This window comes from Lepisosteus platostomus, chromosome 9 (genome assembly GCF_059453375.1).
Source record: "Lepisosteus platostomus isolate fLepPlt1 chromosome 9, fLepPlt1.hap1, whole genome shotgun sequence".
In the NCBI taxonomy this organism is placed as follows: domain Eukaryota; kingdom Metazoa; phylum Chordata; class Actinopteri; order Semionotiformes; family Lepisosteidae; genus Lepisosteus; species Lepisosteus platostomus.
The window spans coordinates 36959556-36985356 of record NC_142619.1 but is presented as its reverse complement, the minus strand read 5'-3'; the positions used below and the strand labels follow the sequence as shown (position 1 = coordinate 36985356).

The 25801-nt window shown below is 35.5% G+C and overlaps 1 protein-coding gene across 2 annotated transcripts in view; it reads left to right on the top strand.

Moving 5' to 3' along the window:
- immp2l (inner mitochondrial membrane peptidase subunit 2) overlaps window positions 1–25801 on the top strand; it is a 444163-nt gene that overhangs the window by 238124 nt on the left and 180238 nt on the right. The window lies entirely within an intron of this gene.

Genomic DNA, 25801 nt, shown 5'->3' with positions numbered 1-25801 from the left:
ATTTCCCATTGTCCCTTACCAATCATGGCCTCCTAATAATCCCCATCTATGAATTGGCTTCATTACTCAGCTCTCATCCACACTGATAGCTGATGTGCGGAGAGTGTTCTGGCACACTATGGCTGCCGTCGCATCATCCAGGTGGATGCTACACATTGGTGGTGGAGAAGAGTCCCCATTACCTGTAAAGCGCTTTGTGTGGAGTGTCCAGAAAAACGCTATACATAAGTGCAAGGTAATATTATTATTATTATTATTATTAGTAGTAGTAGTAGTAGTAGTAGTAGTAGTATTATGTCACCTGGAATGCAATATTACAGAATATATTATGGAGTCTACCAGTATGCTATTGATAAATTACCAGCCAATACACAGTACAAATAACATTAACATTTACAATTCATGTTACTAACATCTACAATTCAAGTTACTTACTAAAGTGAGTTACTGTAGTCATAAGAATGTTTGCTATGTACAGTATTTTATCTTTTTGTTGAGGTAGATACAGTACAGATGTTAAAAATATACAGTCCTGTGATACAGTATGGATATAAAAATACCATGTCCATATCCATATCCAATATCATGAATGTCAAACTACCTAATCCTGAAGTTTTCAATTATCCACCCTTGTCTAGGCATCAGTGAACACCACTGTCATCAAGTGAAAGCACTGTGTGTGCTGTGTGTTTAAAACAGAAATTTAAATAGCTGAGAGAGATGTCTATCCAAAAAAGGGTATGGAGAATATATTTCCGTTTGTCCTTAGTTATAACCAATGCACTTTATTCAATTTCTTCATTTCCTTACTCATGCATAAAAACTCACATTTGGATCTCAGAACATTTTTCTTAATTTTAGCTTCATAATTGGGAGGCAATATACTGTATTAATAAATTGGAAATACATTGTTTTGTCTGACCGTCTGTCTACAATAGCTTGACACAATATTTTGAATAGTGAATAGCATGCTGGGCTTCTGTAAACATGTACAGGACATGGCAGGATTGTGAAATATTTTCAGCCTAATCCCATCCATTTCTTCTTGCATTAGAGGGTAATGGTGTGTGGGATTGAACTTCATGTTCCATCGGTTCTATCAGTTTACAACAGGTTTGAGATCTGGGATTTTTCTGCCCAAAGAAGGTGATAGAAATCTATTTCATGCTTCTTAAGCCAAACAAACATTGCTGACCACAGAAAAAGTCTGTTCCTTAAACTAGAGGTTGCTAATATTTTGGCCAGGGATTCCATCCATTCCTGCACTCTGAGGCCTGCCATGTTAAAATGAGTAATCACCAAAAGCAGTGGAATTGTGCAGCTTTTCTAACGCAGTTTGCCACACATTGTGTACGTCTGAAACAGATGTGTTTGTTTCTGGTCTTCTGGGCTTAGTGGTTTGTCACAGTTCTATTATCCCTCTGTCAAAACCACTTGTTTTAATGTGTGAGGGCTCTAGACTGCGATATATATATATAACAATACCACTGAGGTTTATGGTGGTTTCAAAAGCAAGCGGGTTACCATGAATTGTTAGAATATGAATTTTAATTAGCTGTGCCTTTTTCATAATGCTAGAAAGCAGAACCATCTAAAGAGACTTCTGAATTTCTGAATAGCATGAAAAATCATAGCATAATCTGATTCAGCTTTTTGTGGTTGAAATACAGCCACGTTGGATAAAATGTAATGCCCTTTAAATGTATTATTTATAGTGTGGTACGGTGAATAATTTTAATTAGACTTCTGCATTCTGTGCAATGACATTGAGGTGAAGATGAAATTACATAAATGGATAAAGCACTTCACTACTGACTACTGTGCCAAATTGTCTGCAGTATTTTAGCAATGCAGAAGAAAACAAACAGTCCCTCAGTGCTTAGATCATTTACTTGCACAGACCTTTTTAACCTTGGCATATAGAATCACACACAAGAAGGAAATACTTTTTAAATGAAATAGTTAAGAGGATCATTATATATAAAGTTACTGTAAATAATTAATTACAAATGATCAACTACAGTATTTAGAATACTTGGTCAGTGGGCCTTGGACGATCAATAAAGAGATTATTTGTAAAATCATTACAATTTATTTGCTTTGCAGACACAAATGTTCAGGATACCATTGCATAAGTGATTTTTTTCTTATTTCCAGTAGATATATTTTTGGTTAATGCTGTGGTGTGGTGGTTAATGATACTGCATCACAACCCTTGGGTTCTATGTTCAATTCCAGAATGGTGTATGCATGTTGTGTCTGTATTCATGTAGACTTTGATTTCTGATTTTTTTCTTTAAAGTCCAATTGCTAATTATTAATATGGGAATTTATAGAAAACAAATAAAATATGAAAAAAGTTCAGTTACTTTACATAAATATCCTTAATTAAATGTCTAATTAACAGATTCATCAGCTTAAACTCATTAGATGAGTTATTGTTACTGTAGCTTGAAAGATAAGTTAAAGATTCGTAGAATGCCCTTAAATTAATTTTGAAACGTGTCTTTTTTGTGATGTAAAGAATTTATTTAGAACCTGATTGTGTGTTCAGGCTCTGTGATATTTTGGAAACTGAGCACTTAATCCATGATCCCAATTTCTGAGGGGTACTGCATTACTTTTAAAGCATATTATAACTTCTGGTTTTACAATTTCCTCTGTTTGTGCATCAGCAAACCTTTCCCAAGCTTTCAGGCTGCACATTATCACTGCCAGGTCTTCCTGTAGGCACTTAACAATTTAATAGCATCTTTCCTGGATTTCTTCTCTCTTACAGCTTCCTCTTTGAGCCGCAAAAGTTCAAACATCTTCATGGTTTTGTGCCCAGCCTCGGAGGTTTAGAGAGTATCTTCATCTGAGCAAAGTTGTTAGCCAGCGGTACTCCCTATCACTCTGTCTTCTCAAAGATACCTCTTGAGTTGAGTGCTGTTTAGAAATGATCAGTCTGCATTTTGTTTTCGTATTATCTTTCTGCCTTGTCCTTCTTTTTGTATATTCTATATTAGAGTATTGTTTATCCCAATCTGTATCTATATCTAATATATTCTTTATAAGAATACTGTTTATTCTATGTTGTATCTGCTGATTTTGTTCTCCATGATGAAAATCTGACTTCAAGGAGCTTTGATCCCACATTATCCTGCCATATAAAGGGTGATTCAGAAGATATGATCACCCTGTTTTATCTTTCCCCACTGTGAATTGTGCTGGGTTTCTTCTCTGCTCTCTTTCAGGTTTCTTTTTAGAAAGTATCAGCTGCAGATCTTAAGATGTCACAAAGTTTTACATTGCTGATCTTAATTAAGCTTAAAACTGTCCTCAGCTTTCTGACAAGGAGGCAAATCCTCCTTCACAGAGTGTAAGGCTTTCATGGAAATAATTGCAATATATTGCCAGTTAAATATATGCAGTCCAGTATGTGATAGTTTTTTTCTAATGAATGTTTGTACAATCTAGTGCATTGAATGCTGTGGACATTATTGGAATTCAACTTGGTATCAATAATTATGACTGCCATTGCATCTTGTTTGGTTTTTACCCTTATTTCTGAATTCTTTTTTATTTTACTTTGGAAAGTACTACAAGCGGGAGAAGTCCTGGTCACTGATGCGAATTAGGGTTCTAGTGTCAGCAGGACAGATTTACTGTAAGACAAGTCTGCAATAGGAGATGTGGTGACAGCTAAAGTGTTTGTGGCTTTAAAGTTAAATGACAAAGCATCATCTACTCCATTTAAAATCGATCATCGGCTTCAGCAGCGTTTAAAGCAAATGTCACGAGCCCCCAGTTCAAATGCAATGACAGTGAATGCTATTAATATTGATACATTGCAAAACTAGAATAAAATATTGGCTGCAGAATTATAAGAAAACAATTCCACCCTTTGGTTCTGTGGTAATTTGTAATCCTTTGTAGTCTGCTGAAGAGTTTTTCTCCCTGTAACACTCATGTTAGCCCTGCCAGGTGAAGATATTGCCTTGACACTGTGGGTAAAGTGTTGTTACACCATGTACAAAATGAAACAGGCACAAATAAGGCAATAGCTCGTTGCCTGTCCATGTGAATCATGGAGGGCATGGTATTTATTCTATAGGTGCTGACGTGTTATGTGCGAAAAGAAACACTTCCACTGTGAATTGAGTGACAATAGTGACAGTATATAGCAAACGACCTTAGCTGATCTGAATCCACAACATGGCTTGAGCTTCAACCATAGCTAGTTATGTGTTGATGTACTGTACCCAAATTGGATTAAATTGGACCTATTTCCATTCATGTCTTGGGGCTTGTTTTATGGGTATGTTTGGAAGTGTGTCATGGTTTTTAGTAATTCTTTTTAGGATTTTAAATGATTCAGCGATTTCAACACAAAGATTCCAAAGTTAGGACATGTATTTTTTTATTCCATAGATGTACCTACAGTAAAAATCACTGATGGTGTTTACATGTTATAACAATTGAATTACAGTAGGTTCACATTTCTACAGCCTAGCAAAAAAAAAGTATTTTCCATATAAACTATATATATTTAACTATAGTAGTTCAAGTACTTAGCTGCGACAGCACGCGTAGGCTGCAAAGGAACAAGTAACGGGTTAATTCCATGCTGAAAAGAAAAGAAAGGAAACAATGTTTCGGCTGTGGAGCCTTCTTCTGTGGAGCCTCACACCTGAAGAAGGCTCCACAGCTGAAACGTTGTGTTTCCTTTCTTTTCTTTTCAGCATGGAATAAACCTGTTACCTGTTCCTATATATAACTATATATTAATAAATACCACAATAGCTAAATATTTATAATATATTAGAGAATCTGATTTGATTGCCATTTCTATGTACAGTATACAGTATACTGCATTGTAATGTTGCTCTACCAAGGTGGCTCGGAGCACGATCGAGGAGTGTTGAGAACCCACTTGCTGAGTGAGCAGGTGGGTTATCCTGCAAACAGCCCAGAGTTCCATGGGGAATGTGTACTCTGAAATCAGGGACTAGGTTGCTTGCAGACTGGAGAAACAGAGCGCAGTGAAGGCATACACAGTCCAGATTCATAATGCAAGTAAAGGTACAGGTACGTTACCAGGTAGACAAATCCAGAGGCAAATCTGGGAGTCAGGATGTAGTTACATTCAAAGTACCAAGCCAAAGTTCGAAGTCCAGAACAAACAGTAAACCAAAGCCAAGGGGGTGATCCAGGACCTGAAGAAGGCTCCACGTCCGAAACGTTGTGTTCTCTTTCTTCTTTTTTTCAGCATGGAATAAACCTATTACTTGTTCCCTCCTATCACTAGATGCTGACGTAGCTACCCACCTGATCCAGGAACATGATCAGTAACAAAGCAGGGGTCAGAGCATAAGCAAAGTGAAACATGGAAGCATGGGGCTCAGTGTCCAAACTCGGTGACAGAGTTTTGTCAGTCTGAGTATTTATTCTGAGGAGCGCCTGAAGTAGGTATGGTCATGAATCTTCTTCAGGTGCTCTGTGTCTCCAGCTGATCAGTTTTCTGAGGCACCCTGAGATTGGAGACAAGTTGATGATAACGTTACCGGCTACTGTGCCACAGCTACTGTAGCTCACCCTAGAGTTCAGCAGTTGGAGCAAGCATAACATGTGACACCCAAAGAAGGCTCCACAGCCGAAACGTTGTGTTTCCTTTCTTCTTTTTTCAGCATGGAATAAATCTTTTACTTGTTCCTACGCAAGCTAATACAGCTACCTACAGTACTTCAACATATATCTGAATATTTATTTACATTTAATAAATATTGGAGAGCTCTGACCCCTGGCCCTGAATTCGATTAAGAGTTTAGTAAATGGATGGATGGATATATTAGAGAATCAGATTAGATTATTTTGCTTAACCATCATAGGGTGCATTTAAGCTTTGCTTGAAAAACAAAATCTCCTTTCAGATTTAATGGCACAAAACTGAACTAAACAGAAGTTGTGAACAAATAGTTTGCTAATATCAATCAGCTAAACATTGTACACAGTCTTCTCTACATCTTTGGCTTGGTAGATTATTATAATCCATTAGCTAAGCTTCTTTGTGTCTCTAAATACGAATGTAAAAATAAAAGAAATTCAGTGTCATAAGTCATGCTCAATTAACAAATGATTAGGAAATCAATACTTTGTTTTAAATGTAAGCCTTAATTACTTGAAAGGAGCTGCCATTATCTGTAAAATATTTTTTGGGCTGCTGTTAACTGCATGCTAGTTTATTGTTCCTTGTTGATAGTGGGATACAGTCACCAAAAAAACATTCTAGAATGTTCAGTAACTGTTGTTTCAATTAACAGGAAAAATACAACAGTTTAGAACTGTCATAAATTATTTATTTTAGGTATCACTGTATAAATGCAAATATATTTAAGATTATAAGAAAGGTTATAAACAAGAGGAAGCGATTTGATCCATCTAGCAGTTAGTAAGGATCTTATCCAGCCGTTTCTTGAAAAAAATGCAGGGTTTCCACCTCAGCAACATGTCTGGACAGCTTGTTCCATAGTCCCACAAACTCTTTCAATTTTAATTGTTTTAGTTCCAATGCTTTTAACTATATTGTTACTATACAAACATTTTTTTGCTTGAATTGTTAATTGATGCTAACATGAATACCTATGTTTTTTTGAAGTACCTACTGTACTTCAAGCTCAGCCTTTCCAATTATGTATTTGTAGTTGACATTTTGGATACCTACTGTACTATACATGAGTTACTTTGTACTCTGAGTAACTGTCATCCTGCAGGTTTGCATAATAGTTTGTTAATACTCTTACTTTTGTATTATTTACAAACTTCAATATTTCACTAACTACACCAGAATTTAGATCATTGTTATAAATTAAGAATATCAGTAGTTGTAGTGTTTAATGAATAAATAAATAATAAATAAATATGTTCTACTGGGCCAAATAAAAATAATATTTTTATTCTCAGAACCTAAAGAAAAACCTCCCTGTTTTGTCCTGCTATGTTTCCTTTAAATTGATTTTTCCTTTCAAAAGATTAAAGAGAACTGTAGTTTGAGCTGTAAATACACCAATTTTGGTCATCATAAACCAGAGCTATAAAAATGCTTTTGCAGTTGTTTCTGCATTGATAAGATAGAAGGGAAATCACTACATAATATCCTGGTGTTCTGGTTGAGAGATTTTAAATACATACATTAAACTGACTACTTTTTTGTCATTTATATGTCACACAGAATGATCTAAATTTAACAGAATTTCTGGTATTATAATAAGGCGATAATTCAGATAGAGCATATATGAACAGTCATTTAGGGAACAATTGATTTTTCTCATGTATTTGATTGGCTAGCATGTTAGAAAAGGTATCAGCCTCTTTTCTTGTATAGAGATTCAGATTAAATGTATTGATCTGAAAATGTACAGCAGGATTTTTGTTAATATTACTTCTTTGTACCACCATTAATGACACATTAATGACATGTTTCATTTTTGCATTACATACTTCAGTTAAAATCTACCTAAACATTTTACCACTTGACTGGATTTTGTTCTCTGTATTGAAAAACACACTGACATTACTGGTGAAGAAATCTGAGTCACAGTTTTGAATAAAAATACTCTTGCTTTTGGAGTTTCTGTACGTTTTCCTACACATGTACTGCAAAAAAACATATACTCTGAGGAAAGTGGATAGAGTCAGTCACGTCTGGAAGAAACAGTAACAGAGAGATAACAGAGAGTGATAAAGTAAGTTCTACTTGTGAAAATGGCATACTGTACAATATGTGTAATATAAACATATATCATATAGCCCGGTTGGACAGCTTCAATCTAAACTTCTGAGTTAAGTACATATTTGTTTCTGAATTTAAAGGGTCACGAACTTAGTAAAAATACTAGTCATGCCTTACCATGTGCCACCCCACCAATGACATTTAAAAGACAACTTGGGGGAAAAAAACACATGACCAGAGATGACAGATTAGCAATGTCATTCTCTTCTCTGCTCATGAGCAGTGGGACACGTATGTACACAGTAGCTAACCACCTGTCATTCAGTACTGGAAATTTGTTTGACAGCAGCCACGAGGCTATTATCCACCCTGACCACCTCAGGTGGTTCAAGAGTACATAAGCAGTGGCCTGACAGTACCCACTAACTCTGTCATAGAGTTTGTTGTGTCCCTAGCTTTGCCTCAAGTTCTTCCAAGATTCTGGACCCCGCTTCATCCTGATTTCATTCTCTGGATTCTCCTCTGGTGCTTCATACCTTGTCTCCTGATTTTGAACTGTGTTTGTCCCTGTTTACGACTCTGGACTGTGTTTACCTGGACCATGCTTGCCTGTGCTTCCCTTCACTATGCCAGCCAGGCTCTGCTGCTTGCTGCTAACAGTGTGCTAATGCGCAAATGTTCCGTGTTTATCTGCTTGCTCTGGGGTTTATTATCCGAAAACATGTCACTGCAATGCTATCTCCAACAATGACACATCACATACAAATCACACACCATTGCTGTAACTTGTTTTGGTCTGACACGGTGTCATAGATTTCCAGGTGTGGTTCTTTGGTATACATGTTCTTAGTGCATGGCAACACTTTCCCAGCCAGAGAACTCTACACATGACTTATTCACGTGTCAGGAGGGTCTTTCTCTTTTATCTGCAAGACATTCAGTATTAAGAGTTTCCACTCAAGGGAAATTAACTAATACACTAGAAACGTGAAGAGGTAACCGGCCATTATTCATTTTGCCTACAGCAACTCATCCCAAGTAAAATTAAAGACAATTTAAAGGAAACTCCAGAAATGTTTCAGTAAAACATTCAGAGGAAAATCTTTTGGCAATCACAGGATTTTTGTTGTGGAAAAAGTATATAATAAACAAAGTTAAATAACAATCTGTCAGTTGCATAATTTAATTTTTCTTTTAATGTAAGAAATGTTAATGTCTACTTAAAGTGGTCTTTATGTCATTAGACTTACATCCAGCTATAACGCTATAATGAGTGGAGATCAATACTTCGCTGTTTAGTTTCATTTTGTATAATGCTGATGAGAAATGTGTCCTTTTTCTTGCAAAACAAGTTTTTCTGTGCTGCACTACAGTGTGTTTCTGTGCTTAAATTCTATTGTGGTGGATTGAAAATTAAGGGTTATCATTACAGGCTACAGTACAGTACATGTTACATTCATACAGGGATCTGTGTTTTTTTTTATATATTTTTTTACAATCTGTAAAAGTACTGTAAGATTCTTTTTCTTATTTTTATACCTAGCAATATGTGTTGTGTCTTTGTCAATTTCAAGGAAGTAGAAAAAAGGAAAAAGGGCAATTACAGAGTCTACTGTATATTTCTAGTGTATATTATCATGTGTATTCACAGAACAGGATTTATTAAATTTAAATCACATTTAAACTTTTATGTAGCGTTCTGACCAAGCAGAAAACACCTAGCTTGAAGTCTTGGAATCTTAAAATGTGAGTTAGAGAATTTTATTCTGAATTCTCATTACAGTGAATTTCTCTGTAAGTGTGAACATTGAATCTTGTTGTCATAAATAACTACTCTTATAAGGTGTAGCAAGCAGACTTGCAGAGAAACTTTATTTCTAAAACATTGGACATCAGTTATTGATTATGGATTATTTATTCCCTTTTAATAATGACTTCTTGTTTCGTTTTGTTTGTTAATATATTTTCAGAAAGAAAGTGGAATTTAGCAAGATAACATGCATCAAGAATGCACAGTGTGTCAGTTGGTATACTGCAAGGCACCACGATATCATGGACAACAGCACATCATGGTTTTTTATATTTTTCCAAATAATCTGATGAAGGACTGTGTAAAACTGCAAGGTGGCGCAGTGAAATCAGAGTTCATGAGCTACGTGTGATTGTAGAAATTGGTACAGTATTTACATTTTTAATTTTTAAAATTTTCATTATTGTAAAAAACCAGAGCAGCATCGATAGAGCTGTTTAGTCCACACTCAAAACCCCTAATTTATTTTAGTTTATTATTTTAGTTTATTTTCCAAAACTTAAAAACATGATAAATGAGCTAACGCTGAGATTTTGTTGTTCAATTCATGTAACCCAGAACACAAATACAACCTTTAGTGGGGAACTAATTCACAGTTGCTTACAAATGTTTAAACATTCAGAGGCTTCAATCTAACATTATATCATTATAAACTGTTAATTAAACAGAACAAATAGATTACAATGCCTCGTCACCTTACACATTCGTAGACTTACATTTGTGAATGTCCTCCTCCCTTCACCTTGCATTCTACAATATCTGGAAGAACTAAAAAAAGTCTGTTAATCAAATTATTGCACATTTGTTACATCAGCTCTTTGATCCAGGCCTTGCTGATTACTGTGATGAGTTCTAGCTCAGTGGTCTGTTTTGTTTCTTTCGTATGTAGTTTTTAAGGGAGTGCCAAACCATCTTTGACAGATTTAAATCAGGGGTTACTGCTGGCATTTTCGCCCAGTTTATATCCTCTTCTTTAATACTAGACATTGCTGCTGATCGTTGTCCTGAATGAAATGGTGTCTGAATCCATTATGCTTGTGTGGTGCAGCATGTCACTTGGCTCTCACTTCTTCAGAGACGTTCTGATCCATAATTCCTTCACAAATGAAAAGTGGTCCTGGGCCAGTTCTTGAAATAACCCCCCAGACATGGACCTTCACTGGATGTTTGGCTTTGGCTTTGGCATATCTACTCTTTGTATGGAACAACATGGTTGCAAACTGCTCTAAATTCATAGTTGTTTCATCGAGAAAAGCACATTGTGGAAAGTTTCACCTTCTTCCATCTTGCTTGCTGGAGCCTTTTTTTCTTTATTTTGTACCCTTACAATGGGGCATGTATTTTTTTTATGTCTTCTTCACGGTCTCCTTATCAATGTCGACCTCATGTTCACATCTAGGTCTGCCAGCAGGTGTCTTTGGATATGAGCCACCATTCTTTAACCTGTGATTGTGTTAATGTCGCACATGACATGACTTCAACAGTGAATTCATTCTAAAAATAATTGACTTTAGGTAGTGACACTGTGAGAGCTCAGAGACTGCGAGTGATTGCAGCTCCCAAATAGCAACAGAGGTAGGGAGCGCTGGACTCCTCACATGAGCGCATCCCCCTTATGAGTTAAGAACTCTGTGTTTAGACATTTAAGTCTGATGAGATATACTGTAGCACTTTTGCATTTTGTTAAATCTTATTCCTAGCTTCTTCAAAGAACAAAAAGTGTTGCAAAAATTGCCCTTGAAAGTTTTGATAAATATAGCAGAATAGATAAGCAATCTTTTGACTGTGTAAATGGTTATCAATGATTCCTTGCAAGCACTGTATGTGCTGTGTGGAAGATCTCATAAGCAATTTAGCTTCATTGTAAGACAGGTAGGAGCTTAGTACATGTAGGCAATAGTATCTTAATATCTCTGTACAAGGAACAGGGATCCTCAATGTCTGCAAAGGTGGTTTACAAAATGTTTGAAGTGTTATTGGAAAACATCCTTCATTTCTTGGTAAGGATTAAACTGTGACACCTCACTGGTTCTATTCTTATTGTATATGAGTTTAATCCAGAGGTTTCTAATATATATTTCACTACATTACAAGCACACTAAATCAGCTCAAACCACATGGGCCTTGCCTTTTGTACTAGAAACCATGTTCTCTAGTGCATTGTCCATACACTATCTTGGGTTTATTTTCTGTTTCCTTTACTACCGTAAATCCAAATTGCTTTACAAATAAATTTATTTTTGAAGAGGTCTTATATTATTTAAGGAGGATTATTTTCTTTTTATTACAGGTCAAGAATAAATCAATACAGAGGAATTATAATTTTAAAATGCTATTTAATGACTGTATCTTAATCATAAATCATATATATCTGATGGCACTAACATTTTATGTTTAAAATGTTTGTAAAGTAAATCTAATTATTTTAATTTCTGTGTGAGGATAAATTAATCAATCAAACAAAAACATTATACATTATGCCATAAAATATATTCTATCAAAAACACAGTTTTAACAAATAAACCACTAGGAGAATTAATGATACAGTTACATCAGAAAGGGATGTACAGTATTTGAGTTGAAGTTGGATTGGGTGAGCAAAGAACCTGATAGGATAGAGCAACGAGGAGTTATAAGAAAAGGCTTGCTAATGCTAAATTCAGTGATAATCAATACAATTTGGATCATTTTTTCTTAAAAACATATTCACCAAATATGATTTGAAGAATAGTTTTGGTAAATCTTGTAGATATTTTCCAATCCTATATATATGGTATATACAGTATATAACAATGTATGGAATCATTAATCTCCTGATGTCTTTCTTAATTGGAACTTTTAAAACAATTTGACTACAAGTTTTCTAGACTTTGATTCACCCATTTCAAGAATTAATTTGTTTTGAACTTCAGGCATCCATGTTTATTTTATCACATACTACCTTTCTTAAATATCTCATTCCTTCGTATTTACTAATGCCGAATCAGGCTGCGATCACTGTTCCCCAATGGTTCTCTTACTTTATCACTGTAATTAGCAAAGATTAGGTAACCTTCCCTGTTGGATTCCTAATAAATGGTTAAGGTTAATATTATAGAATATAATGATAAAGAATACCAGTATAATGTGTTTAGCATGCTCTCTGAATTCCCAGAAAAGTATTTTCTTCGATTCACTTACATGTTTAGTTTATTTGTTTTTCTTGACGACAGTATTTTCTTAGCTATTCATTGAAATGTACAGTATAGAAATTAAACATTTACTTATTTGTAATTCTAATAATATTGAATGATATTCATCTACTTTGTATTTGTTTATGGAGGGTCATGCACATAGTATTTTATCATTTAAGTAAGTACAGTATAAGAAAATATTTTTTAATTATAGGTATTTAATATTATATTTTTAATAATGAGACCTTTCCCCTGCTTAGCTAAATTATCTGTGTATATTCTCCTTATTCAAATAATACAATTAATATTTTCTTAAGTTGTGAGCGTACAGTTTTTAGAAGTTCATGCAGATTCATACAGGGAAGCAGATCTCTACCCTTTTTTTTCTCTGGTTGCTTTGGACTTGTATTTATTCTTAAATCATGTGAACAGCTATTATTTCATATAGACAGAGACAACTCAACTGATTGTGTGACTCATTAAGGTAATTTTGTACACCTAAATTAATTAATTCTAAGCCAATGACTTTGAATACTTTTACAATCACAACTTTTCAATTTTTCCATTAATCCATTTTATAACAGGGTTATATTCAGGGTTGTGGGGGAACAGAAACCTATCCTGGCAGGCAACTGGCACAAGGTGAAATACACTCTTGATGGGACACCAATCCATCGCAGGACACACACAGACATAGAAATGCACACACTCACACCAGGGAGAGCATTTACCAGAAGCTAATTAACCTGCCAGTGTGTCTCGGTACTGTGGGAGGAAACATAAGCACCAGGAGGAACCCCACACGAACATGTGGAGAACGTACAAACGTCAAGCAGATAGCACCCCAGGGATCGAACCCAGGCCTCCAGCACTGCAAGATAACAATGCTAACCACTGTGTTACCATGCTGCATTATTATTGTTGTTTTATTGTTGTTAATGTAGTTATTAGATTAATGTTTTATCTCAATTGAAGTAAGCAGATAAATAAATACTGCCGGTTGTACCTTAAGATATATACAGTAATTCCAGTACATTCTGATACATACTGTACAATGGAGAGCAAGCTCTGTCATTGGGTCTGACCTGGACCCCTTGGAGGTAGTGGCTGAGAGGAGAATGGTGTCCAAACTAGAGGCCATCATGGACAACATCTCCCATCCCCTCTATGACAGGCTTGTAGAAATGAAGAGCATGTTTAGCAATAGACTGATTCATCCATGGTGCGACAGGGGGCGCTACAGGAGGTCATTCTTGCCTTAAGACCGTACAACGCATCCACCTTGTGTCTGGGCAGAGGCAACATTGACCGTGACCTGTTTCTGGACTGAACACATCTACACATCTACCGCTACATCTGCTCTCTTTCTTTTCCCGTTTACAACCGTTTTTTGTGCAATATATGTCAGGGACCCGTGCAATACATTTATATTTATATTTATATTTATATTTATATTTATATCTATATTTACATCTATATTTATACTGTATTCATATGTGTGATACGATTTTTCTGCGTACTGTTCTGTTCTAGTTTGTTCTTTGTGTCTGGACTGTGAGTAACTCTTTTAGTCCACTCCTCACTGTACTGATTGTATTGTATGTATTGTACTATTATTATTATTGTATCATTTGTTACACTGTGGCTCTGTTGCACTGCAATTTCCCTCACAGGATCAATAAATTATCTATCAGTAGTTTAGTAAAAAAAAACATTCCAATTAACACTGCTATCAAATGTTTTTACAGATCTGTTGTTTAATCTAAGACTTTTATTAAATTATAACTTTGACCCACCTTCTAATTGCAATTTACAAAACAAATAATTCATGCCTGGTTTGTGGTTGCCAGAGGCCTCATCCTCTGAAGCATCAGAAAGCTGCCACTAGACATTGGGGGTAGACTGCATGGTAGAATGTTAGTTGAAGCTTAGATTTGACCCAGATCAAATGTAGAGTCAATAAATTGAGGGATAATTTATAATAGACATGATACAAATTTTTAGAAATGTGTTCAATTCATCAGTCACTTCCAGATAATTGCATTCTGTCACGCCCTCAGTAGCCAGAGGGCGCTCCTACTCTGTCCTGTGCCTAGTTTCCTGTGCTTTACTGTCCTTCTGGTGTCTCTCTCTCTGGGGCTATATATTTCTGGGTCTCTCATTCACCTTCGCTCAGCATTGACGTTTGGATGTCCTGAGACCCGCCTAGCATCCAGGCCACTTCCTCTGCCTGAGGGCATTGGTTTCTATATGACTCCTGGACTGCTGAGCCCGGGCTAATTCCCCGTTCCGCCGCTACGCATATGGGTCTTTTTCCGCTCTCCTGCCTCTCCACGGTTGTCATCCGTGCCACATTCTGTGCAGAGATGACAATGAGTTTTGATTAGATTAAATAATAATGCACTAATGTATATCACTAAGGATCACAAAGCAATGAATACCTGTTGTGGGAGAAAGAGTTTTTGACTTTGATTGAAAACTCTTAGTGCTTGTACCATGTTGTGATTATTTTCTGAAAGTGAAGTGGTACTGTATTTTGTATTGGTGTGGTGGTTTGGCAGATCTGGGGTACTGGGATTGAGTCGGGTTTTGATAGTAGGCCTGAGTGAAGTTGCTGTAAGTCTTTCTCTGAGCTCTCAGGTTTCCTCCCTATTCTCAAAGACTTGCTGACTAGATTTGGCGATCTCTTCTGAATTGTGTCCTTTGTGGTCCTGTAACCACAGTGGTCATGCAGCAACAGTCCCACCAGGTACCTGTGGCTTCCAGTATGACCAACTTGTCCTCAGCCTCACCAGGAAAAGGAGGCATCTAAATGAAAGATATGTGGTGATCATTACCTTTCTTTTGTGAAATATGTCACATTACATTTTTGAACAATTAAAAGATCGGAATTAAACTTGTTTTTTCACATATATCAGTCTGTTTTATATTTCCTGCTGAACCCAATGGCTCAGATTATTCTAAAAATTAAAATATAAAGGGTACCTTTTAGATTTGCAGAGTGATTTTGTATCCTCCATCATATTTTGAACATGCTCCTTTATGTGAACACTTTATAGCTGGGCATTGTATATGGTGCATTGTGAATTGAAATAGAATTCTTGCATGTTTAAATATATTTGTTTCTCCAAACACACAGTTAGAGAACGTCTTCAGTGACTGCAGTGTTTAAAAAAGAGAAAGGAGATGGTTATCTGCTCAGCAGTGCATTGGATTGAAAATATGGCATGAGAGTTTCATAGCTACAGTACTGTGAATTCCTGTTTCCCTTTCTTTATTAACATATTATTCCAGATAAATGTACAATTTCAACAATAACAAAGTTGAATATTGATGAGACAGTGTTGGAGGGGGCTGTGTACTCAGGTACTCTCTATTTTACTTAACAAAGTTATGAAGAATACTGTTTTTATTTGCATATTCATTATTTATTCAATAACAGCATTCAGCATATGAAAATTATGAACAAATGGTACAGGTTCCATACAACACATATGAAAACTGTTTTATATACAGTATATATAAAATGAAATGTAGTTTCTGGGAAGCCAAACAAACTTTCAATATTCAGTAAAACTATTATTTATCATATCCAGTAACCTTTACATGTGTTTGTTAGTTCTAGCACTTTCTGTTTTAGAGATGAGGTTTTACAGGTCTTTTTTATCATTAGCATATATTTTACCATAAATAAGAGGTCATTTCACCAGGCAGAACTTGAATATGTCTCACTGATCTGTTGATGGCACAATCGGAATATAAATGAAGTATGCAGTGTGAAGACAATTAAATAAACAGGAGCTGCCTTGAGCCTCCAAGCTGTGCTCTACTGATTTCTTTTCAGCTCTGAACTTAAACTACCTCAATTAATATCAATATCTGTCTGTAGAATTCTGAAATTGAGCACATAAGTTAATAATGAAAAGTAACAGGAAATTGCAATGAGGGAGCCAAATGTGGAAAACATTTATTGGAAGTGGTGCAGCAGCTTGATTTTTTTTCAAAGAAATAAAATTGGTTTAAAATGTGGTGGGAGTGTTTCAATTTTAGTTTTCTTTTCACTTGTGATCCACAAGCTGCCCTTTCCACATTACTGCATTATGTAGCACAGCTGAATTGCAACTGTGTTTTTAATCAAGAGTGATTAAACCGAAACGTGTTTGTTAATGTCTCACTGTGAAAAACCTACAGTTGTGACACAATTGGAAAGTTGAATGTCTTAAAATATCATTTTGATATGGAAAATATTTCACATGTGGAAAAAGTAATGCAGTATTCAAAGTCATTAAGGCAGATGTAGTGTCCAAAAGAGAAAGACTTCTGAACTATTTGTTTGCACCTGTTCTAGGTACAATTATTCTAACATGAATCCATATATTCATTTTTAGTTTGCTTCTACAAGTGAGAGTCAGAAGGACACTTAGACATAATTTTTTATACTTTCTGTGTTAAAGAATATACTGTATTTAGTCTGTACAGAAAGACAGTACACTGTAAAGTGTGCAGTATATTGTTATGCACGTGGTTGTTTTAAAAGTGCCTATATTTATTAGAAAGTAACTGTTCCCTGGCATTAGTATAACTAATATTGTAAGGTTTCATATTTGGAACCAATTGCTGTGGTCTGATGAAGTAAAAATTGAAGTCTTTGGCTACAATCACCAAAGGTGCGTTTGCAGAAAAAAAGAAACATTTGAAGAAAAGAACACCTTGCCAACTATTAAGCATGGGGGTGGATCTGTTATGCTATAGGGTTCTGTGGGAGTCAGTAGCACAGGAAATATTGTGCGGGTAGAGGGAGAATGGATTCTACTAAGTATCAACAAATCTTGGTAGCTAATGCCCCACAGTCAGTGAAGAAACTGAAGCTGAGAAGAGGTTGGATATTACAAGTAAATGATCCAAAACATACCTCAAAATCAACCATGAGCTACTTTAAGAAACGAAAGATTAAGGTTTTGGATCTCAAACATGCAGTGCATGCAAAACGACCTAAGAATATTTCTGAACTAAGTGTTCTGCAAGGAATAGTGGAAAAAAATTCCTAAAGCAAGAATAGAAAGAGTCTTAGCTGGATACAAGAAATGTTTGAAGACTGTGATTTCTGCCAAAGGGGGTGTCCAAACTTTTGCACATGCCACTTTTACTGTTTTATTTTCTTCAATCTGTTAAATTAAGCAAATAAATATTAACTGTGCATTAAAATTTGCAGAAATATGTCAAGTTTAAGTTTGTTTGCTGCAGAGGTTGTGTTAACTTCTTCTCACTTAGCAAATCAACAAAACATGTAATTTGGCCTGGGGTGCCAAAACTTTTGCATACTAGATAACTGTATAGCTTCTTTAATTCATTTTTGGTTTAGGAGGTTAATGTTTATTTTTGCCATTTTTAGATTCTTTTAAAACAAAAATTATGCCACTGAACAATGCACTAACTACACTAACTGTGTTAGATCTCTAATTGTGCACAATTAAAGATGTACTTTTGTTTTTAAGTACCCTAGTGTTCTTTGTTTATTATGGGAAATCCTCTTCTTCTAGGGGCACCAATGTTTACAGTATAAACTACTTTTATTCAAGATACTGTGATACAGGCTCACAGCTATTTTACAATAACCCTCCTCTTCTTTTAATTATTCTAGTGGTTATAATATACAGTAGCTTTTATACAGTACTCTTTCCCTGAGCTAGCTTTAGGGTGAGAAATTCCCTAAAACCATTTTTTAAAACATTTTAGTAGGAAGTAGAGATATCTCTGGCTTTTTGATAATATTGGGTATTGTTAGGTGCAACCTAATGTAAGTGTACACCAATGATTAATTAAAATGTTGTCTTGATTATGTTAAGTGTTGGTAAGTGTTACTTCTTTTAACACATATTATCTGTGCCTTTCTAAAGGGATGTTCTATTTCAAAATAATAATATTTAAATCAGTATAATATACAATGAGGTTCTTGGCTGCAGAAAGAAAACAATAGGGTTAATTACTGCACATTCTCTCATTATAATGGCATAATACAAGAAATCCATAATTATTTTTGCATAGAAAACTACATCTCACATAAAAGTATAAATGAGCTAATTCTATTACAGCATCAGTAAGTCCGTAAATGTACGTAAAAAATATTATTTAATTCAAATGATCAGCCTAAAGCATGATGTCCGTTGCTTCACCAGTTTAAACTACTGAATAGTCATATTGCAGATGGTGTAGATCACTAACATGTTGGTGGTTTATACACATTTTTAATAGTGATGCCATGTAGTCTCACTTCTACTGATAGATTGTTATTAATGATATTTGAGTTATCAAGGATTTTCGAAGCGTCTATGCTAAGCAAGATGTAAGAGAAATCCTCAGATCCAGATCTCTTGACAAAAGCCTTCCATGAAGGTTGTTGTATTGCTCCCACAACATTAACTGTCCTCCTTGGACTAAATAATTCTTCAGAAAAGTATCAGTGCTTGACTCCTGTCTACTAACTAGTAAGCACAACTAGGGCATCTAGTTATCTAATGTGATAGATATTAGACTCACACCTACAGAAGGAGAGAAATGCTAGGAGAGCTGAAGGAGCTCTGTTGTACTTCAACAAAAAACATTAACACCATCAAGAATAAGATGCAACATTGGAAGGGCATTAAAATCCTGACATATGTGATGAAACACCATAAAGAATCAATGCTAAAGGACTTATTGCTGTGAACCATTTGTAAACTGATTTACCACATAAATGGGAAGTTCAATAAAGCCACTAATATGTCTGCAGAAAGCCTAAGCGTAAATTTTGTGGGTGACAGTGCCTGCCTGACACATTCACCTGCAATCAATAGCACAGTGTGAAACTGTGTTGAAAGTCTTGATCATTAGCAAAAGCTGGCTCACATATTTCTCAGATCCCTTAAGCAAGAGAAAGACATACCAAAGAAATAAATATGTAACACCTGTTTGTACTGTATAAGGCACAATTTCCCAAAGATAATGCAGAACCACACAGTCAAAAGTGGTTGATGCAGTACTACACAATGCAAATTAAATTGCTATGACCCGTGTTGGAAACAATATATACTCACACACATGAAGAAACCTGGTAATAAGATTCTCAAGCATAGTATTTTGTCTTTGCCAGCTCCACATCACCAAATCTCTTGTCCAGCTTCATGAGACATGACCATCTTCTCTTTGAAACCCTTACTTTGCAGTAAGGTACACTATATTGTATATACATTTGTATCTATATTTGGCATAATGAAGTAATAATGCACAAAATCCCTTAAGGAATATTTAAACTTTAAATCCCTTAAGCATCTTAAAATTTAAAAAAGAAACAAATGTTGACTATAGATTTCTAAACATCATATGATTCCTTACTGTCAGCAGGAAAACAACTGTAAACCTAGTACATCTGTACATCTATGTAGCAGCAATTAAAAAGGAGTTTTTGATTCATAGATAAACCATAATGATCTTTTCTGTTTGCTATCAGTGTCTGAGCCACAGAAAACCTAGTTTTCTCAGTTTATTCTGGTGAACACATGCTTCATCAGAGATTTGTTTTCTCTCTTCCCGTTTCCTTTTCAATTTTTTTTCAGTTTGATGTCTCTTAACAAATGTGCCCCTGCACAACCAAGCTATATCAGTAATGGCTCCTCAATGTAACTGGGGTCAAAAGGGAAGGATCCAAGATACATGAGCAGGTTCTTGCTGACCTATACAGTACCTGCATTGTAATAGGTCATATTTCAGTTCTTGTGTCTTTGACAAATCGCCTCGCTCTAAAAGCCCTGTCCAAGGTGCTGAAATCTTTCATGATGTATGGGCATGTCTACCTGATAAATTCTCATGTCAGCCTGTGTGTGATGGTGATTCATCAGGTTTGTGATTTTTGTGTTAGGAATACATATTGGATTTGTAATGAAACAAATTTAATGTAATCCCATGTCTCTGGACTCTACAATTGTAAACTTTTAAACTTCTGTCCTTCTCCAGATCATTAGCAGATATAAACATCCATTCAGTATGTTCACTTGCTCATTTTGAAAACAAGATCTCAAGGAGTAATACAGTTAGATTGGCTTTTTCCTTTCTATTGATACCTTTGTGCACAATTTTTTGTAGGACACGTTTAAGATACTTAAACAGTTTCATAGCTGCTAAATATAGAGATATAATTATTATTAAAGCAATAAATTCTGTGCCACAAGTAATACGAAATAATTATATGAATGAAGGTGTTGTTGATGCTGTTATTGCTGTCATCATCATTTGTATGTAATGTACTGTATACCTTCCCTTGTTAGTATGTTTGGATGTGCCTGTCGGAAAAGGAATAAACATTATTGATACATTATTGATATTGATGGTTGGAGATGACAGTGAACTTCGTCACATAAAAGTGATGAAAAGCTTTATCACTTTTTGCTCTCTTTTTCAGTTTTGAGAATATCTTCATAAATATTTTTAATTGTATTTTTTTAATGCTGTCAACTAACAATAATAATTTATTATGTATTTATCAAGCTGATCTTGTGCAATTGTGCAAATGCTTCTGAAGCAACACAAATAATAATGCCATTTAAAGTCACAGTTTTAACTTATTGCACAATATTTGGAAAAAAAAATCAGTTAAGTCACTGCCTATTGGAGCCATTCTCATGTTCTCAGGAATGGACATCTGTTTTCCAGTGAGAAAAAAGTTTTTATTTTTTCAATGACAGGTACAACATTTATCTGCCTTTTCTTTCATTTACTATCACCAGCTATTTAAAGAGGGAAAAGTATGAAGACACACTACAAGCAAAAAGGAATGTGCTTGTTTAAAATTTCAAAACATTTCTCCTAATGTTCCAAATCAAAATGAAAAGCACATGTGTGGGGAATGAAGGTAAAAAATAACAAATATTGTTTTATATTGCTCTGAATTGCAGATAATACATAGTTAAAATGTGTTCTGCTTCTAGATACAGTACATCGTTTGCATCAGATTTCCATTTGTGGTATGAATAAAATATAATAAAGCATAACATACTCAATAAACATATACCTTGATAATTTTGTAATATTAGCTTCAGACCAAATTCAAACAGAATGAGATACAATTTAGTGCCATTAGCTAGGCTTGTAAATCAAATTCCTAAATGCTAAAAATGCAGGGCATCAGAAAACAATGACATATTCTTTAAAAAATTAAAGTTTTTCAGTATTCAGTATATTGTAGTCTGATTTGTATTTCCAATGAGTTTATTCTTTTTTTGGCAATAAACATGTACAGTCCACATCCACCCTGACTTTATACACATACTGTATGTGTATGTATTCTGCTGAAGAATAGTAGATGTTTTCAAATTAACATGAATCCTGAATGAGAAAGTCTGCGATGTATTGTATCCTGGAAATAGTCACTTAGGGGTTTATTCACAACACTTTACCCTATTTGTTTCATACATTAAATGTCAAAACGTCTAGCTACTGAAACATGAATGCACTTTCATTTGCACATGTTTTTTTGCAGTGAAAATGCATGGAAACACATTTCAAGTACCTACAGTAGATGAGTGTAAAGGAATGGGAAGAGGAAAAGCAACCAGCCAGGTTTGCTCTGTCTGGGTACTGTGGGATGACTGAAAGAAAATAAAAGATGAAGAGTTATTTGAATACTCTGGAATGTAAAGCCTCAAGGGCACACAGCTGCACAACTGAATATCTCACAGTCAGCACTCAGCTGTTATGAAACTACTAATGTCACCAATTTACAGTGTAGTGGACTCTCAAGCAGTGCAGTCCACTATCACAGTAAAACATAGTATAAGGTTACTGGGCTGTGCATCATACACTGCAAAATCCTGCACACCATCAGGAACAGCATGTACAATACTTATATAACAACATAAAAAGATTACAAAAGAGATGAGGCTATCCAGCTTATTTGCTAGTAGCTACTTGATCTGTGAATCTCATCCAACTGTTTCTTGAAAGAAGTTAAGAATATTGACTTCAACAGCATAGCTACTGTAGGTAGCTTGTTCCAATTTCATAGAAACCTTTTTGTACTGAAGTGCCTCCTTTCCTGTTGTAAGAGAACTTCCCAACAGTGCCATTGGTGTTCTCTGGTTTGTGTTTTACTGTTGATTTTGAAGAATCCTTTTGGTTTAAAGTGTGAATGTTGTTCAGAAGTTTGAATACTTGAATCAGGTCCCATTGCAGTCTTCTCCGTTGAGGACTAACACATATTTTCTTTTAACATGTCAGAGTAAGACATTTCTATAAACCTGGGAATTACAGTTAGATATTCCCATAATGCCACAAATGTGACAGTCGATCAAGTATATGCTGTGCCAGCCTTTACTGCTAGATTAGTGCAACAATATCACTTATATGTGCGTTGATAACATCAATGAAGTACAATGGTTCAGTCGCTATTTAATCTTCCTACGACCTATAATATTGAGAAGAAGAATATTATCAGGCTTCAGTAATATTTCCTTTTATGGTGTTATCATGGAATCACCTTTACTTTTAGAACTGATCTTCATATTCATTGTGCCATTGATTGCATGCCATGTCAAGGTCATTTTGGAATTTTCTCGCTGTGACAGTTGTGGAGTATTTATCCAAACCTTACCTTGGTAAGCACAATTTGATATTAACCTCAAGAAACCAAGACAGTGCAGTATATTTAATTCAACATTTAATATAAAAACATGTCAGCAGACCCAAGAGGTATATTTTATAACATACTAAAAAAAATCATGATAAAAAGAAATGCATGGCACTGTAAGAATGCAATTGCACCATTTTAACTACCCCTGGCAGAGTTTCTCAAATGCTTCAAAACTACAATTTCCCCTTTTTAATAGATTCATTTTATATTTGTCCTAGGGTGTGGATAAATGTGCTGTTACTCTGTCATCTATATCAATTTGTGTACAGTGCCTTGTAGACTTATTCAAAGCTTGCACAGTTTTCCTACTATTGCTTTAAAGCTTGCACTCATGACAATAATTAATATTTGTTGTATACACCACCTAATCTACACAGAGGAAAAAAAGAAGTACATAATAAATATTTTAAAAATCAAAAGGGCAGCACAGTGGCACAAAGGTTAGCATTGGTGCTGAGCAAAGCTAGGACACTGTGTTCAATTCTGGACCTGGAGTGCTATCTGCGTGGAGCTTATATGATCTCCCAATGTCCACATGGGTTTTCTCTTTTAAGTTAATAATAATAACATTACTTTATTAACCCTTTACAATTTCTTGCATTAGGAATTATCTTTTCGCATACCCCAGCTTGCTCTCCATGAGACACACAGATAGGGAGAGAGCCTGGGGTCAGAGCGCAGGGTCCGCCATTGTACGGCAGCCCTGGAGCAGTTGGGGTTAGGGGCCTTGCTCAGGAGCCCAACGGAGTAGGATTCCTCTGCCAGCTGCGGGGTTTGAACCGGCAACCTTCCAGCCACAGGCGCAGATCCTTAGCCACAGAGCCACAGAGCCACCGCTCCGCCTAATTGGATTCTTGGAATTTCAAGCAAAGATTTAACCATGAAGACCAAGGATCTTTCAAAATATCACAAGTGTAAAGTTGTTTGAAGGCACAGATCAGGAAAAAGTATAAAAAAAATTTAAAAGGCCTTTAATATCTAATTGAGCAAAAGGAAGTCATTAATAAGTGGAAGGTATTCACACACTACCTACAGTAGATCACACTGTCCCTTCAATTTGTGTATAAGAAAATATTTTTAGTGAAAAGCACTAACTCATATCATAACATTAATGAGAGAGTTCATTGGGCACAACTGCCTAAGTAATTTATTCTGTTAAATGTCAGACTAAAAATCTAGAAAGAAAAACACAGAAAGTATCCAATATGCCCCATTTGTGTAGAGATTAATTCCATAATACTACAGTATGTGTTCTCAGGAGGACTCGCTGGCACTGGAGCCAAGTGCTCTTAAATGATTAATCAACTTTTTGTATAGGCCACCCTGACCATGTCTGCATGTGTGGTGTAGATGAAAATAATTTTGTACAACAGGATAATCAATGAGATGGATAAAATGTGATGATCTTGTTAGGAAGGTTTAGCTATAGAACTCTACTTGTAGTAGTTGTTGGTGTTCCGACTGCACAACCCCACATGGACCAAGCCCTGGGATCTCCTTAACTGTCCTTTCTGTGGGCTATTCCTGACATGATAGTTTTCCAACAAGATCAACACATGTTCTCCTGCTGTTTATAAGATGAGAAATTGATTGTAATGTTTTGAATGCGCTACTCACAAAATTTCAGCCAAACTGGACATACAAGTTTAGCATTTAGGACTCAGTTATCAGTTCTGGCTGTATGAGAGGAATGGTACAGAATCCCACAAGACAGCATCTGCAACCTGCAGTGCAACACATACATTGCAAATGTACAGCTTGTATTTCTTCCAAAGGTGATAACACATGCTACCAGCCTATGACTTTCACATTAGACCTCCTGTTGATCAGACATGTTAATGACAAAGACTAGACAAGCATAATGAATTTATTTGTGTCTGTTTAATAAAATGTAAGTGCACCTGCTGATTTTTGTTTGTCATTTTCCTGATGTTTCTTTTGATGCTCTCTACACATATATTTCTTATATTCCCCCAGGAGATTTGACTCAATGAATAAAAAACTCAAACTCTTTTTACCCATAGTATTCAAGCAATTAACCACCTTTATATGGCAGATATGTTAATAATAAACTCTTGAAAAGCATTAGTATCGAGATTAAGCCTGTTTGGTTGAGATTAAGATGACATTTTCAAAATAATGTTTCTTTCATAATTTAGAAGACATTTTAGAATCACATTGAAGGGTAAATCAACCTCCCGGGGCCCTTTTGGAAATAAAACTATTTCCAGAGCAATTAATTAAGATTATATTTTTTCTCTTACTATGCATCGATCACAGCACACAGTATCAGAACCAGGGATAGGACTATAGAGGTACTATACCTGAGTGTTGTGCCCACCTAATTCCCCCTGTAGGACAGACAAACAGCTGTGGATGTGAAAAAGAATAAGGAAAGTTATGACTGTGTTGGAGAGAGGAGGGCAGAAGGACTAAGAGAGAATCTG